Source organism: Eubalaena glacialis, chromosome 9, assembly GCF_028564815.1.
Source record: "Eubalaena glacialis isolate mEubGla1 chromosome 9, mEubGla1.1.hap2.+ XY, whole genome shotgun sequence".
In the NCBI taxonomy this organism is placed as follows: domain Eukaryota; kingdom Metazoa; phylum Chordata; class Mammalia; order Artiodactyla; family Balaenidae; genus Eubalaena; species Eubalaena glacialis.
Window position 1 is genome coordinate 85,688,823 of NC_083724.1, and position 19,224 is coordinate 85,708,046.

General features: G+C 35.7%; 1 protein-coding gene and 1 pseudogene across 1 annotated transcript in view; one reads left to right on the forward strand and one right to left on the reverse strand.

The window, feature by feature from the left end:
- AGTPBP1 (ATP/GTP binding carboxypeptidase 1) overlaps positions 1–19,224 on the reverse strand; it is a 179,502-nt gene that overhangs the window by 136,346 nt on the left and 23,932 nt on the right.
- On the forward strand, positions 12,695–13,215 carry LOC133098109 (NEDD8-conjugating enzyme UBE2F-like; annotated as a pseudogene).

A 19,224-nucleotide genomic window follows, 5' to 3' on the forward strand; every position in this document is an offset into this window, starting at 1 on the left:
GAAACAAATGACAATGGAGATACGACGACCCAAAACCTATGGGATGCAGCAAAAGCAGTTCTAAGAGGGAAGTTTATAGCAATACAAGCCTACATCAAGAAACAGGAAACCTCTCGAATAAACAACCTAACCTTACTCTTAAAGCAATTAGAGAAAGAAGAACAAAAAACCCCAAAGCTAGCAGAAGGAAAGAAATCATAACGATCAGGTCAGAAATAAATGAAAAAGAAAAAAGGAAACAATAGCAAAAATCAATGAAGCTAAAAGTTGGTTCTTTGAGAAGATAAACAAAATTGATAAACCATTAGCTAGACTCATCAAGAGAAAAAGGGAGAAGACTCAAATCAATAGAATTAGAAATGAAAAAGGAGAAGTAACCACTGACACTGCAGAAATACAAACGATCATGAGAGATTACTACAAGCAACTCTATGCCAATAAAATGGACAACCTGGAAGAAATGGACAGATTCTTAGAAATGCACAATCTGCCGAGACTGAACCAGGAAGAAATAGAAAATATTAACATACCAATCACAAGCACTGAAATTGAAACTGTGATTAAAAATCTTCCAACACACAGAAGCCCAGGACCAGATGGCTTCACAGGCGAATTCTATCAAACATTTAGAGAAGAGCTAACACCTATCCTTCTCAAACTCTTCCAAAATATTGCAGAGGGAGGAACACTCCCCAACTCATTCTACGAGGCCACCATCACCCTGATACCAAAACCAGACAAAGATGTCACAAAGAAAGAAAACTACAGGCCAATATCACTGATGAACATAGATGCAAAAATCCTCAACAAAATACTAGCAAACAGAATCCAACAGCACATTAAAAGGATTATACACCATAATCAAGTGGGGTTTATTCCAGGAATGCAAGAATTCTTCAATATACGCAAATCAATCAATGTGATACATCATATTAACAAATTGAAGGAGAAAAACCATATGATCATCTCAATAGATGCAGAGAAAGCTTTCGACAAAATTCAACACCCATTTATGATAAAAGTCCTGCAGAAAGTAGGCATAGAGGGAACTTTCCTCAACATAATAAAGGCCATATATGACAAACCCACAGCCAACATTGTCCTCAATGGTGAAAAACTGAAACCATTTCCACTAAGATCAGGAACAAGACAAGGTTGCCCACTCTCACCACTATTATTCAACATAGTTTTGGAAGTGTTAGCCACAGCAATCAGAGAAGAAAAAGAAATAAAAGGAATCCAAATCGGAAAAGAAGAAGTAAAGCTGTCACTGTTTGCAGATGACATGATACTATACATAGAGAATCCTAAAGATGCTACCAGAAAACTACTAGAGCTAATCAATGAATTTGGTAAAGTAGCAGGATACAAAATTAATGCACAGAAATCTCTTGCATTCCTATATACTAATGATGAAAAATCTGAAAGTGAAATTAAGAAAACACTCCCGTTTACCATTGCAACAAAAAGAATAAAATATCTAGGAATAAACCTACCTAAGGAGACAAAAGACCTCTATGCAGAAAATTATAGGACACTGATGAACGAAATTAAAGATGATACAAATAGATGGAGAGATATACCATGTTCTTGGATTGCAAGAATCAACATTGTGAAAATGACTCTGCTACCCAAAGCAATCTACAGATTCAATGCAATCCCTATCAAACTACCACTGGCATTTTTCACAGAACTAGAACAAAAAATTTCACAATTTGTATGGAAACACAAAAGACCCCGAATAGCCAAAGCAATCTTGAGAACGAAAAATGGAGCTGGAGGCATCAGGCTCCCTGACTTCAGAATATATTACAAAGCTACAGTAATCAAGACAGTTTGGTACTGGCACAAAAACAGAAATATAGATCAATGGAACAGGATAGAAAGCCCAGAGATAAGCCCACGCACATATGGTCACCTTATCTTTGATAAAGGAGGCAAGCATATACAGTGGAGAAAAGACAGCCTCTTCAATAAGTGGTGCTGGGAAAATTGGACAGGTACAGGTAAAAGTATGAAATTAGAACACTCCCTGACACCATACACAAAAATGAACTCAAAATGGATTAAAGACCTAAGTGTAAGGCCAGACACTATCAAACTCTTAGAGGAAAACATAGGCAGAACACTCTATGACATAAATCACAGCAAGATCCTTTTTGACCCAGCTCCTAGAGAAATGGAAATAAAAACACAAACAAATGGGACCTAATGAAACTTAAAAGCTTTTGCACAGCAAAGGAAACCATAAACAAGACTAAAAGACAACCCTCAGAATGGGAGAAAATATTTGTAAATGAAGCAACTGACAAAGGATTAATCTCCAAGATTTACAAGCAGCTCATGCAGCTCAATAACAAAAAAACAAACAACCTAATCCAAAAATGGGCAGAAGACCTAAATAGACATTTCTCCAAAGAAGATATACAGATTGCCAACAGACACATGAAAGAATGCTCAACATCATTAATCATTAGAGAAATGCAAATCAAAACTACAATGAGATATCATCTCACACCGGTCAGAATGGCCATCATCAAAAAATCTAGAAACAATAAATGCTGGAGAGGGTGTGGAGAAAAGGGAACACTCTTGCACTGTTGGTGGGAATGTAAATTGATACAGCCACTATGGAGAACAGTATGGAGGTTCCTTAAAAAATAAAAATAGAACTACCATACGACCCAGCAATCCCACTACTGGGCATATACCCTGAGAAAACCATAATTCAGAAAGAGTCATGTACCAAAATATTCATTGCAGCTCTGTTTACAATAGCCAGGACATGGAAGCAACCTAGGTGTCCATCATCGGATGAATGGATAAAGAAGATATGGCAAATATATACAATGGAATATTACTTAGCCATAAAAAGAAATGAAATGGAGGTATTTGTAATGAGGTGGATGGAGTTAGAGTCTGTCATACAGAGTGAAGTAAGTCAGAAAGAGAAAAAGAAATACAGTATGCTAACACATATATATGGAATCTAAGGGAAAAAAAAAAAAAAGGTCATGAAGAACCTAGTGGCAAGACGGGAATAAAGACACAGACCTACTAGAGAATGGACTTGAGGATATGGGGAGGGGGAGGGGTGAGATGTGACAGGGTGAGAGAGTGTCATGGACATATATACACTACCAAATGTAAAATAGATAGCTAGTGGGAAGCAGCCGCATAGCACAGGGAGATCAGCTTGGTGCTTTGTGACCACCTAGAGGGGTGGGATAGGGAGGGTGGGAGGGAGGGAGATGCAAGAGGGAAGAGATATGGGAACATAGGTATATGTATAACTGATTCACTTTGTTATAAAGCAGAAACTAACACAGCATTGTAAAGCAATTATACTTCAATAAAGATGTTTAAAAAAAAAAAAAAGAATGTAACTAAAATAAAATAATACAATATTTCCCAATTTTGCAAATAGCCAGCATAGTATGGAAATGAAAATATATATCACTATGTATAAATCTCTAAATGAAAAAAACAACTCAAAATATATACAGTATGATATTAACATAAAGTTTTAAAATATACAAATTCAATACAGTATATTCTTTAGTGTGTGTGTGTGTGTGTGTGTGTACATATATTTTCCCCTCCCCAACAATGGTATCATTAATATGTTTGTCTATCATTATTTTCTGTTAACTGGTAGTCGAATTTAAAGGCCTCATCTGATCAAGGCCTGATTTGGTGACATGAATTCTTTATAAGTGGTACTGTAATCTTCCATAAGGAGGCAAACAGGGTCTGGTTATCTTACTTTGTAATACAAGCAGTCACTGGTTACCACTGCCTAGATCCATTACTTTATTAGGGGTTGAAGAGCACTGATACTCTATCATTTCCATTCCTTCTACTTCTTAACTAGGACAACTCCATAAAAAGAAAAATCCCTTATTTAATTATCCAGAGGTATAATTCATCAAATAAAAGCAAAATAAATGCTGGATTTTTAATTTATCTTTATTGACCAGTTTTCAGAAGAATGAGTTCATTTCCAAAAGTCCTCCCCAAGTAATCAATGAAGTATTTTGATTTCATGTATCAATATGTACTCACAGATTTAAACGCATATGATACATTTTATCCACTGTAGTTATTAATGCTCAAATTGCCCCATCTTTGATCAGTGGGAGCCTCTTCATGTGGGCTCCCAAGTCCTTTTGTTATGATCCTAGTCTTTGATAGCTTCCTGGATTTCTGATATAACAAGACTGTTATTAGGCCAGCAGTTCTCAGTATGCAATACAAAACTGAGTACTTGAGACTCTTTCAGAAAATCTGTGAGGTCAAAAACTATTTTCATAAAAATACTAAGACACTATTTACCTTTGACACAGTGTTGACATTTACATTGTTGATCTTAAGGCAATGGTGGATAAAGTGCTGGCACATGATACAATCAAGACAGTGCCACCAAACTGTAGTCACTGTGTGATAACTAGCAGTCACCATGTTCTTCACCAACATGCACTCACAGTTAAAAACAAAAATGCCAGTTTCACCTATGAGTATACATTTTTTTAATATTCTGTGTGCACATAAGACATTTCAGCTGCACAATGAAATATGATGGTTGAGGGAAAACACTTGTGTGGTTGTTTAAACGGCAAGCTGAACTAGTTACTTTTTCCATAGAACATCATTTTTACTTTAAAAAAACAACTGACAATAATTATTCGCACTGGGGTATTCTGGCATACATTTTCTTGGCAATAAACAGAGTCTATCATTTCAAGGAAACAACTGATAGATTTGTTACCAATGATTAAATGTGAACTTTCAAGCAAAAATTAGAATCTTGGAAAACAAAGATCTACCATCATGACCTTGACAGCTTCCCCCTACTTAAAGAATTTTCTGATAAAATCACTGGTGATATTAGTAAATGTAATTTTTTTAAACTGTGTAATAAACATTGTCAATATTTAGAAGGTCTGTATAACTCACTGAATCAATATGTTCCAAATACTGACCAATGTGTGATGTTACAAATTCAGACATGGGAAAAATAACCAGTCAATATGCAAAAGAGACCAATGGATTTTAATGTAAAAGAAAACAAAAAGTTCACATATGTGGTTTCTGATTCCACAGTGCAACTAACCTTTAAGAAACTACCACTTATCAAGTTTAGTGTAATATCAAAGAACATCCACTTCAATTTGAATTTCAAACAATATGGCTTTATTTCTAAAGTACATTGTTATCATTCAGAAATGTTTATTTCTCACCTATAATTATTATTCTTGCTTTAATCACATTTTTACTGTTTCTCTCCAAATACTGAACACACAACTTTATTTTCCTCCATCATAAATCAAAGGACAATTAGCCACAATTATCTGAAAAGGCCTTTTATTCAAGTATTCCTTCCTTTTCTAAATATATATCTATGTGAGCCCATATTGTAGTCATATACTTTAACAACACGAATACACACAAAAACATATATGTACGTATGTATAACATATGTGTGTACTATATACAATATGTATATTGATGTATGTATGACAGTTTGAACTCAGAAGCAGATAAGAGAATCTAGCTGTCTTCCATTAAGCCAGACATTAAAGAGATTTGCAAAAATTTAATAAAACATGCCACCTTCTAAATACTTTTGACAATTTAGTTATTTTAATATAAAATATTACTATGTTATTGTGCAATAGGTTTATTACTGTTATTTTTAAATGAAGTAATAAAATTTTTTTAATTTCTCAGTTTTAATTTATAATATAGTAAATATCAATAGATAAAAAATAACGCACATCCAACAAAAGCTTTTTGGAGTCATTAATTTAAGAGCACAAGGGGGTTCTTAGATAAAAAGTTTGAGAACTATTGTTCTCAACTTATCTTGCACATTTTGTGCTCTGATCTGGAATCGACCCTTTCTCCAAAAAGCCCTGGTTCTTTTTGGTAAGAAATGGTATTAAGACACCACAGTCTGCATACTAGAGAGCAAACACATCTTTAAAAACAATTCTGTAACCTAGATTTAAGAAAAATTTGCATTATGGAAACCAGGATTCTGAAATTTAATAATTGAGTGGGTTTTTTTGTTTAGTTTTCTCCAGTTATGTTTCTCTTAAAGGTCATCTGTTAGCATTTTTCAGTAGCTAATAAAACATCTACTATTAAAAATATTCAAAAACATACAAAACACACTGATCATAACACATGCTCTGTTCCATTCCAAAGTAAGAGTTTGAATTTTAAATTAAATTACACCACTATCAAAGTAAAACAACTTGCAACTAAGTGATTTCTTTCTAAGAATCATGCTCTTACAAATTATAGATGGATAGATGCATGAATTTTTTGAAGGACGGCAAACAAATGTAAATTAAGAATGTAGGCAAGTTGATTTCCCTATTTTTACTTTTCTCATTGACAGAATAAAAACTGAACGAAATATTCCAAGCCACCCCCAACTCAGATCTAAAAATTTAAGGCTGTTGACACTAATGTTGAGAGAACTGCAGGGTGAACACCAGAGGGCAGCTCTACCTACTGAATGATTTTTAGACTTTGGAAAATCCAAGGATAAAGGAAAAAACAAAAGCTATACAGCTATTCAATGAACAATCTGAGCTACACAGCAGAGCAGAAAATTGTTAAATAAAGAGGCTCAGACAAGGATTTATCTTCCCTGCCTTGCCCTATTTTTAGATGAATCAAAATGAGACCAAGACCAACCTCGGGAGGTTCCATTTATAACTGCTAATGTTAATTACTTTATAGTAAAAAAAATCATGGAATTGAAAATATGATCAATGTGAAATACATCAAATCGAGTTAACTTTCCAATGTATATTTTAAAGACACTATCACTCAAATATTTGTTTCACTGTAGTGGTCTCCTACTGCTTTTGATTCTTTGAGTTTACATTCAGCCTTACAGCTATTTCCCTAAAAACATAATTTTTTTGTATGTTACAAAAGCCTCAATGGTGTATAGATATTATCTTGCAACAAATAATTTCCCAAGGAAGTGCAAGGGCTAAAGAACCTGTCTTCACATTATAAATACATTTTATTACCTTTTCATCTTAAAATGTAAATTGAATACAGATAGTAAACGTCTTCATAAATAAGATATAAACATCTGACAGCAAAAAAATTCATTAAAATATATCAAAGTTTTAGACTTAACCAAGACTCATAACCAAGACTCTCCCCAAAATGATCTACAGAATCAAGGCAATCCCAATCAAAATACCAACAGGCTGTCGTGTAGAAATTGTCAGACTGATGCTAAATTCATATGGAAATGCAAAGAACCTAAAATAGGCCAAACTTTAGAAAAAAGAGAAAGGTTGGCAGATCAACACTATCTATATGCTAAATTCATATGGAAATGCAAAGAACCTAAAATAGGCCAAACTTTAGAAAAAAGAAAAAGGTTGGCAGACCAACACTATCTAAATCTTGAGACTCATTATAAAGCAACAATTATCCAAGCAGTGAGGTATAGGCACTAAGATAGACATGTTGATCAACGGAACAAAACAGAGTATAAGAATAGACCTACACATCCACAAATAACTGATTTTTGATAAGGGTACAAAGGAAACTCAGTGGAGAAAGGATAGTCTTTCTAAAAATGATGCTGAACAACCAGATATCCACATGTACAAAAAAAAGAACTTCTATCCATACCTCGCACCATATATAAAAATTAACTCAGAAAGGAGCATAGACCTAAATGTAAAATCTAAAACTATAAAAACTTCTAGAAGAAACATAAGAGAAAACTTTGGTAATATGGGTTACGCAAATATTTCTTAGATGCAACTCCAAAAGCATAATCCATAAAAGAACAAATAAGCAAATGGAAATCATCTAAATTTGAAACTTCTGATCTTAAAAGATACTGCACAGAATATGAAAAGACAAGACTGGAAGAAAATGTTTGCAATTCAAATATCTGATAAAGGACTTGTATCCATAATATATAAAAAAAATTCTAAAACTCACCTATCAAGAAACACTACAATTTCAAAAACTGGAAGATTTGGAAAGATATTTCAATAAGTGCATGAAAAGATGCTCAACATCATGTCATTAGGGAAACGCAAATAAAAATCACAATGAGATACCAATACACCCCTATTAGAATGGCTACAATTTTAAAAGAATGATCATAAGAATTTAAGAATTTAAAAAGAATGACCATACCAAGTGTTGTTGAGAATGTAGAACTAGAACTTTCATACACTGCTGCAGGGAATAGAAGATGGTATTAATGTCTTCGTAAAACAGATTGTTGGCAGTTTCATAAAAAGAAACACAGACCTACCATATGCTTCAGCCATTCCATTCCTAGGTATTTAGCTAATAGAAAATAAAGTGTAAGTCCAAAAATGTTCATAACAGCTTTATTTGTAACAACCAAAAACTGGAAACAACCCAAATGTCCAAAAGTTGAATGGATAAACAAATTGTGGTATATCAACACAATGGAATACTACTTACTAATCAAAAAAAAAGGTATGATTGCAAGAGATGATTCTCAAAAATAATTGTGCTGAATCAAAGAAGGCATACCCACACCCCTACCTTCTACCTCTACCCCCACCCCCAAAAGACATACTGTATGGTCCCATTTATATTAAGTTCTAAAAAAGCCAACACGTCTGTAGTGACAGAAAGCAGATCAATGGTTGTCTGGAGTGAAGGATGGGGTGGGAGAGAAGGATTACAAAAGGGCACCAGGAGACATTTGAGCATGATAAATATGTTCAGTATTTTGATTGAGAGGGTAATTCCAGTTATACATAGGCCACACTTACCAAACTGTACTCTCTATGTACAGCTTGTTGTAAGATGATTATATCTCAATAAAGCTGTTTAAAAATTCATAGGTACTGTTGGCGTGGTGGATAAGGCAGAAACTAAAGAAGAGTGATTAGAGAGTGTGAAATGAGATGTAGATTTCATTTATAGGCTATTTCAAATTTTTTGGCTTTTGAGGAAATCAGATAAATTGAGTAGTAGCAGAAGAGCAGAGTCTAAATATTGGAAAGCCTAGATCATGTTTAAATGATAAGGAATGGAGGAGTTAAAGATTCAATACAGAACAACACTAATGATTAAAAGACCCTGAGAAGGAAAGAGAGAGGTGAAATCTAGAACACAAGTGACAGTATTAGTCTTTAACAAAAAAAGAGACACATCCTCTGTTGCAGTAAATAACAGGAGGGTAAACAGAGGATAGAATCAAGTAAAGGGGAGTATGCAAATTTTGTGTAAGAAACATAAGGATAATAAACTGTATTATCTCTATGATATCACAGAGAGGGTCAACTGCTGAGAGTATGTATATGATACATCGGAGGATTTCAAAGATTTGAAAGGTATGAAGAAAGTGTAAAACAGTCATTTAAAAAATTGAGAAAATGAGCTTTATAGAGAACCACAGTAGTAATTAAGATTACTGATAAATAATGATCCATAATTTTTAGCAATATCTTCCAAGTTAGTTCATCCTCCAACATCATTCAGCTGCTCAGTAAAGGTCTACCCAGGGAAAGGACTTCATCAGGTATGTGTGATGAAATAACACAAAGTGAGGTAAAAACATTTCAGGTATTCCAAGAGTGTAATGATGAACAATGGATTCTACACTGGGTAAGAGAGGAAGAGATGATAAAAGTCAATAGCTCAGAGCTCTGGATAAGGCAGAACTCTTTGCAGTACAGCCACTTGAACAAGTGAGCTAGAAAGGTAAAAGATTTTTGTTGGAAAATGAAAAGTCTGAATTAGTACTTTGAAAGGAGAGTTTTGCTGGCGATAACATTTAGGGCATGAACATGATGATGGAGAGTAGGGAGTAGAGAAAAATTCTGCTTCTTGTATCTTATAAAATTTTCATTACTTGATTTGTCTCACCACCCACTCACATGGTCTTTAAATCTGCCAATCTAATCCATCCAATTACAGTCCTTGTCTAAACTCAGCAAGTATCAATATTCCACCCACTCCTCCAGATTTGCTAAAGAGTAAGGAAGTCTCAAGCCAGCCCTGCCTCTTCAAGTCCATATCACACAATAAACACCTATTTATGAGGATCCTGTTTTCTAACTCTATGGACCCCACAATTTAACACTTCATTGTATACTGGTTAAACCACTACACTGCATTTGTGCAGGTGTTCTCATCAGGTTATAAGCTTCGTGTAAAAAGAGAATAGGGCTCAATTCTTTAGAACATACTCAACACCCATTTTCTGCAAAGCACTGTGTTAAGTGTTATATTTATGTTTCTTTTCTACTCTCACAGATTCAGTGCTGGGTTAGGTACATAAAAGTGTTTAATAGATATCTCACAGTTGAGAAATAAATCTAAAAGGGGCAAAAAAATAAATGAACTAAAAAGAGCATCTATAGAAGCCTTTAAAGACAGAAAGAATATAATAAATTTTCTGTGGAAATGGATATGCTTTGATCAAGTCTTACGTAAGGAAAAAAATTCAGTGGCCAGACAATATATAAATAAGTGAGCACAGCTGTGTTCCAGTAAAACCTTATTTACGTACACTGAAATTTGAATTTCATATAATCTTCATATGTCAGAAAATATTATTCTTCTTTTTATTTTTATTCCCAACCATTTAGAAATGTAAAAACCACTCTTAGCTCATAGGCCACACAAAAATAAGAAGTAGGCCAGATTTGACCCATGTGTCCTAGTTTGCTGACTCCTGCTTTAACTGAAAAGTTAAACACTAATAAATATTAATAAAATAACATAAATATAACACACTGTATTTAAACAAATATTTCTTAAAGTAAAAAGTTTCAAATGATCACTTCATGTATTATTTCTGTAATTTATACATAATGGTATTTAAAATTGCAGTACCAGGGCTTCCCTGGTGGCACAGTGGTTAAGAATCCACCTGCCAATGCAGGGGACACAGGTTCGAGCCCTGGTCCGGGAATATCCCACATGCTGCAGAACAACTAAGCCCGTGTGCCACAACTACTGAAGCCTGCACGCCTAGAGCCCATGCTCTGCAACAGGAGAAGCCACCGCAATGAGAAGCCCGAGCACCGCAATGAAGAGTAGCCCCCACTCGCTGCAACTAGAGAAAGCCCATGCGCAGCAACAAAGACCCAACTCAGCCAAAAACAAATAAATAAATAAATAAATAAAAATAAATTTGCAGTACCTTTTCTCTGGTATCACTTTTAACTTGCTCATCTTGAATTACTTCATTTCACCATTGCAGATAAACTGAAAAGAAAAAAAAAGTTAATGATATTAAACACACAATTCTGTTTTCTATATATTAGATGTCATAAAAGCCATACAACTGAAAGTTTTTATCATGGGCAACATAAGACTGGAAACCACAGGAGAATGTTTGAGTTTTATATGCTTCTGGCAGGTCACTTCAATGTGCAATGTGTGACTATTAAATTACCTAAAATCAGCCAGTAGTAAAACGTTATCAAAAATACTAATGCTACAAAAATGCAAAAATTTAACACAACACAATTTATGATATAGTGCCAAGATTTCTTTTTAGATAATTCAAATTATCCTTCCTGTTCTAATACTCCACCTTAAAATACTCAAACCAATCACAGCATCATGTGATTAGTGTATTGTCCACCATTCACACAGCAGTGCAATACTGGTAAATATGTATGATTATTTCTATATGAAAACACCTTAATCAAAAACAAATTGTTTAGACAGAGCAAAATCCTTCTAAGACACCATCTCATTTAATATACTTATGCATATTTTCCCACAATCAATACAGGTTTCATATTTAGAAAGTGCATATTACACATTTAAAACCTTAAATCTTTTTTTTTTTTTTTAATAGAGGGAACCTAATATAGGAATTGGTTACATGGGTGTTGAAAGGCTAGCAAGCAAAAGAGGAAACCTAGGGAGGCTCAAGATAAAGAGCTGCAGGAAGCAGTTACCACCCTGGGCTGCAAGGACAAGAGGGAGAAGGGGTTTAAAACCCTAAATCTCAATTCACACAATTTTTATAATTTTTCAGATTTATTTTACAACTATTCACCCCCCCCCCAAAAAAAACCCTGGATATCTTTTAATTTTACATATCAATGCTTATTAATGAAGCAGAATTTTGTGGCATCACAAGAAGTTTAAAAATTACTGCCAATTCAACAAGTTACATTCTTATGCAATATTTAGTAATGCTACACTTAAAGGAAAACAAACATGCAAAAAAAGAGACTTCAAATTGTTTAATATAATAGATTTAGAAGATATAGATATTCTGGATGTAGTTCTTCAACAACAAAGAACTTTTACATTAACAAAACAAACGACTTTTTTTCATTTTTCTAATTAACTCAATTATGAAAGAGGAACGTATTTAGGGTTATGTACAAAAATTACACAGGCTGTTTTTAAGGTAGATAAGAAATTTTTTAAATGCTGTTTTTTCTTTTAATTGACTTTTTTAAGGACTACAAAGTCAAAGTAACTTTTTCCAATTTCCAAATTAATTAAGGGGGGTGGATCTTGTGTGTCTTCAAAAGTGCTGTTGCTGCCATAAACAGAAGTTAATTAAGCTACTTCTACTTGTTGAGCAGTATGACCTTCTCTAAAACTACATTAACAGCAAGCCCACCTCAGGAGGTGATGGGCCGCATCTCGCCTGTCTCGGGTGGCCAGGGTAAAGACAGCAGTAATGCTGACGTTGGCAAGCATACTGAAGCGAGATGATGGGTCTCAAAGGGTCCCGGACATCAGCCATAGCCTCTGACTCTGCTCGGAGGGTTTCTATGAGAGACATGCTGCTTACTAAAGAGGTTGCAGGACATGAAGCTAATTTATAATACGTTGCACATGTAAAGTGCATTTTTCTGATCCAAACAAGCTTCGCTGCTTTCAGCAAACTGTAACTCCAGCCTCCCAAAGTGAAATGCTTGACCAGGATCACTGGTAAAATATGTCTAAGTTTACTGAGAGAACATTCGGTTGATGGCACCGGCTGGGCTCCCATGAGGACATGGAAGGATGTTGTTTCGGGATTAAACTCTGTTTACTGATCCTCTCAATTCTGATGCGCCACTGAATCATGAAGCTGCAGAACATCATCTGTGGGACAAGGAGGACTTGGGGAATACACGAAGCGTTAACTGCCAGATGATAGGAGGAGAAGGCTGCAGGGCTCATAGACTGTGTGTTACAAGTCTGTCTCCAACTTAAAAGGAAGCCCTCCTCCCCAGTCATCAAGCTCCCTCTCAGTCCCACTGGTTGTCCAAGTCCTGTGACCATGTTGTCCTGAGGAAGAACCTCTTCACACCTGCCCATTGTAGATAGAGAGTTCTACATAAATACAGCAAGAAAATGTGTTTAAAGTTCTAAAGGGTTGCCTCCTTACCTTAACATATTTACTTTTTTGAAACTGTACTAAATAGGCCTCTGCTGAGATTCCTGAGAAGTTGTAATGAACTCAGAATTGAGCCTAGAGCTTGCTTCTTCCCTTTTTCCCAGACAAAATCAGTTCCGGGCACAAGTGATGCTAATGATGTGCTCAGCGTAGCTTGCAGACTGGTGATAAGAAATCCGTTACAAACTGTGATTGGATGTAAATTCTCTTAGCCCTTTCCTAGATGTCATGAAGCTTCCTGGAATGTATAGTGTCATTCACTGTAGATCTCTACTGAAATGCGCATGGTATTTAATGTAAGTATGTTTGGAACAGATTCGTAATTTGTACAATTTAATGCTTTAATTATTTTTTTCTATTGTCATTTAGTTTGTATTTTCATTGTATAGAGCCAACAGAAGGATGTTAAGTCAAGCAACTACTGAAGAGAAATACAAAGAAAATACAAAAGAAGAAAAAAAAGTGCATTTCACTAAGCCAGTATGTCCCTTACAGTCAGTTTTTCTTGCTGAAGCCTGATGCCACAGTACTTCAGAGAAAAAGAAAAGCCTTCTTTTTGCTGACAGTTTGTGTTCATTACAGTATGGTGTAACAGAAAGAGCAGGAACCTAGAAGCAGAAGTGTTGCATCTCACGAAGTTTTGTGGCTTTGCCAACCAAGTGTGACAAAGCAAGAAAGGGACAAAGAAGCTGAGACCTTATGCAAGGGAGGCTGGAAAGTCCAAGATCAAGGTGCTGGCAGCTACAGTGTCTGGTGAGAACTGGCTACGTGGTGTTCATAGACCCCCATCTTCTCACTGTGTTGTGGCATGGGGGAAGGGGCCAGGGGGTTCTCTTAGGTGTCTTATAGGAACACTAATCCCATTCATGAGCGCTCCACCCTCATGACCTAATCACCTACCAAAGGCCCACCTCCAAACACTACTGCACTGGGCATTAGTCTTCAAAAAATAAATTTTTAGGGACACAACATTCAGTCTGTGGCACTATCTGAATCACTTTTATGATCTGACCTACCTCATATTTATTTTAAAATATTTCAGGAGGTTAGGAAAAATGGACACTTTAACAGAGCTTAACAGTGGTTACCTCTGGGCATGGGGGTGAGTGGAAGAGGGGGCTGGAAAGCAAGGTGATAGTGGAAAAAAGATCTTTGATTTCTTATGTTTCACCATATTGTTTTACCTTCTTATTTTGAAATTATTATAAATTCACAGGAAGTTGCAAAGATAGGAGAGAGAGGTCCCGTGTTCCCTCTCTGTTTCTCCCAACAGTTAAATGACATTTTATGCTAACTCTAGCACAGTATCAAAGCCAGGAATTTGATATTCATACAACATGTTTCTCTAGTTCTATGTCATTTTATTACATGTGTAATTTATGTAACTACCATGTTTTGCTATATTTTTAAAATATTAGAAAGCATGGATTTATATTACTTGAATAATTAACTTTAAAAAGATGATGAAAATCACTGTAATCTCAAAATTCATTCATTTAACAAACATTAATGGCTACATAGCTTCAACTGTGTATGGCCAAAGAAAGTACTTCCAAGAAGGAGCATTTGATATAGCTGATCACTCCCTCTTCTTGCAAATACTTTATTTATATGGCCATATTTTGTTTTCTGCCTACCTCACTGCCACTCCTTCTTGTTTCCTTTACTAGAATGCCCCAGGGCTCAGTTCTTGTCCTTTTCAACTCCAGTCTCTTCCTTGGTGATCTCATCCAGTCTCATGACTACTCAACATCTCCACTTGGCTCTCTAATAATATCACAAACTCAACATATATAAAACTAATCTGACTTTCCTTTCCCTTCCCAATGTGCTCTAACCTCAGCTTTCCCCAACTGTAGTTAGAGACAATTCTCTCTCTCCAATTGCTCAGTCTAGAACCTTAGCATCCTTCTTGACTCCTGTTTTATTTTACACCCCACATCCAACCCATGAGGAACTCCTGATAATTCTGCTTTCAAAATATATCCAGATTCCGATCACTTCTCCACATCTACTACCATGATTGGGCCACTGCCCTTATTAGTCTCCTTTCAGTCCATTCTCAACACAACATCCTGACTGATCCTTTTAAAAACTTGGAGAAAAGAGAAAAAAAAAACGTAGATAAATCTTATCAGCACTCTGCTCAAAGCCCAGCAATGCTGCCCATTTCAATGACATTAGGGACCCTAAGGGAATACCCCAGCCATTCCCTCACTAACCTCATCTCTTACCTACAACTCTTCTCCCTCACACTGCTCTAGACACACGGGCTGGGCCTCCTTGCTTTCCACCAACATGCCAGGCTCACTCTCGCCTTACTACCTTTGCCCAACCTGTTTCCTTTGCCCAGAATGTTCTGCCAGATATCCCAATGACCAACCAACTCCCAAACTTCCCTTGCCCAAGTATCACCTTTTCAATAAAGCCTATCTCAACCATCCTATTTAATGCTGTAAATCACTTCCAGACCCCGACATACCCACTGCCCCTTGCCTCAGTTTACTTCTGTCTTTTCCCGGAGCACTTACCGCCTTCTATGACAGGACAGTTCAAAAGTATCAGAACACATTGAAAACTGTACTACTCAATAACTGATTATAATTGAACAGGTGTCAAAACAAATTTTTAAGGGAACAGTTTATTTCCATATACTTATAAATGCTCAATATATGGCCCTATCACACCACATACATAAATCCTGTACTCTAATTCATCCCAGACTCTTAGCAGCTTATCACCACTGGTGACTACAAAAGAACCACAATGGGTTCCTTCATTTCCTCAAGGTTTTGAGGAAAGCAGCAGCAACTCAAGGTTCTTGATATAACCACATAAGTCACGTAGTTTAATATCTAATATCTTGGTGGTCACTTACTTGACTCTTTTTAATCACCTTGTAAACTAGACAATTTAACTCTGTGTACTATTTATTATCTATTTCTCTCCACTGGAATTAAAGTTCCATAAGGGCAGAAATCTTTGTTTCGCTCACTGTCTCCCAAGTACCTAGAACAGTGCCAGCACATTGCAGGTGGTAAATAAATTTCTGAATGAACAAACAAAAATTTGAGAAAATTTTACTACACAAATAAGAAATCTTCATTTTTAAAAATCCAACAATATCGTAGATATATTGGCACACAATATCTATCCCAATTTCTCTCCAGTATGCCTTCCTGTACTACAGGAATGTGAAAGCTTTCCAAAAAAAAAAAAAGTATTTCCTAGACTCTCCTGCAGCTAGGGTTCCAGATGTTTTCCTCAATTTCATCATTTATGAAATTTATTAGATTGAAAGTCAGAAAAAGGCCACTTGATCCCACAGGTAAGTACCAACTTAAACGTGCTTACTTCTTCTACAGCAGTATATGGAGAGGTCCCAAAGTCTAGTCCAGGGTTTCTCAAAGTGGGGTCCACAAGCTGAATTCTTTGAGAGCTCACGATTGGAGGCAGGGGGTTCTTTTTTCCTTCTCTTTTACTTTTGTGCACCAAGCAATGGCAGCATAATTAATGATTTTGTTACAAATCAGCTGTGTGTGATAGTGCACAGTAGGACCATGTTCATTTGGTTAGAGGTGGCCTTGATAATTGAAGACTGCAGGACACAGGGAGAAGATAATAGGCTAATGACTATCAGCCTCTCCCTCTCAAATTGCCTCCCCTAATCTCCCCTTGTGCACTGCTAACTGCCTTATAGGAGCAAACAAGCTCTACAAGTGTATTGAAAACCTGGAGAGAAATTTTAATTTTAATGAAAAAAACTTTATACCCAGTTGCCCCCATTCCTAACGCTTTGCTATTGGTCTGAACATTCCAAAATGTGGACTAAATAAATTACCAGGGACTTCTACTGTGAAATGTTTGGACATTTTGTGATTTTCTCATTTAATTGTTTGGTATGCCCTTATGTCTCACACATTAACATTTGTAATTTACAAATATGCCTGATAATCCAATGTGGCAATTTTTGAGGCTGAGGTGTGAAAGGAAGGTCAGTGGACAATTCTGGTAAGATTAGTAATGAAGAGTTGTATCTTGCGAGTCATTTCACTAAATTAATGCAACAAGAGACACACACAAAAAACATATCCTTCTAATGAAAACTACTTATCAATGGATTTATTCAATGGAATATCCTATTCCATTTTGTGTTGTCTGTGGAAAACAACGTTTCAAGTGCAACAATGGCTCCAGCAATATTCAAAAGACACAGCTGCAAATTATAGTCATTTGACACATTAAAGGGATCTCAAAATAAGCATAATAAATCTTTTGCTTTAAAAAATTACATATAATGAAAAGGCTGAGGTAGCAAGTTACATAGTAGCAGATCTTATTGACCAGAAAAAGGAAAGCCACCCCAATTGCTGAGAACCTAATACGGCCAGAATGTAAAATTATTCTGAGTGAAATGTTTATATGAGATGCAGTAAGAGAAATTTTTAAAGTTCTACAGTACAATAACAGTAAGGTAAGTCAGTGTATTGACATGTCATGTGATGTTAAAGACCTACGTGATAACAGGAAAACAAGTTTCTCTAACCAGATAGATGAGCCAAGAGTTCATCATCTGTAATATTTATAAGATTACATTATGTATTTATAGATTTTATAAGATTTGAAAATGGTGAAATCGAGAAAACTTTTTTTTGCTACAGAGTGCTGCCCAATGCCAGCAAAGGACAGGATATTTAATGTTTTGTCCTCTGTCTAGAAACAAAAGGTCCCTTTAGGAGGAACTATGTTGGCATCTGTGCTGAAAATGTCCCACCAATAGCTGGCTCCATGTGAAGATGTGCCACTATTGTTTAAACTCTCCCCACACCCCCAAAAAAAAACCAAAAAACAAAAACCTGACTTCTCAACACAGTGGTTTCTTCACAGAGAAATGTTAGTGTCAAAAGCTCTGGGAGATGAAATGAAAAAGTTCTATTTGAAGCTACAAAAAATGATTGACTTTATTAAACAAAAACCTGTTTACTCAAAAATGTTTAAAGAGCTGTGTGAAAACCTGGACAAAGAGCACATAAATCTCCTGCTCCATGCAGAAGTCCAGGGGCTTAGCAGATGAAGAGTTCTCAACAGGACATCCAAGCTGAATGGTGAGCTGCAGGGGTACTTTTGCAAACACAGTAGGCCAGATTCTGCTAAGTGCTTAGAGGACGAAGAATGGCTACTGAAACTAGCCAACTTAGCAAAGATTTGTTATCACATGAAACAAATGAACCACTCTCTGCAAGACCTTAAAGAAAGCATTTTGACTTCAAGTGACAAGATTCTTGGGGAAAAGATCAAGTGACAAAAGGATATCAAAAGATGCTCTTATTGCTGCTTGGACTTGAGAGAGAAAAAGGATATATCTGCAAATTCCAAGTCTTGCTGACCTAGGGGAACAAAATTTAAAAATAAAATAGAACAGTATTTTCCCTTTCTTTTCCAACAAGTATAAGGCTGAAATGAGAGACCCTTTCTCTGAATCATCTGTGCAGGCTGAGAACTTGACTTTGAGGAGGAAGAATTTTGCACACTGCGGTCTGACTATGAACCCAAGATAGTATTTACTGATCTGCCCCTAAAAAGTGCTGGATTTCTATCAAAGAGTAGTGTCCTGCAAATCCTAAGAGGGTAATGAACATTTTGCTGCCAGCTTTCAATTTCGTTATATGTGTATGGAATTTTTTGTTTAACAAGCATCAAGAGCAAGGAGGAAATCATCTTATGTCAGTTGAAAATGAAATCTGTGAATGGTTATTTAAAGTTCAACCAAAGAAAACAAAAACAAGTTTCATATGAAAGACATAAACTTCACTCTTTATTTTTAG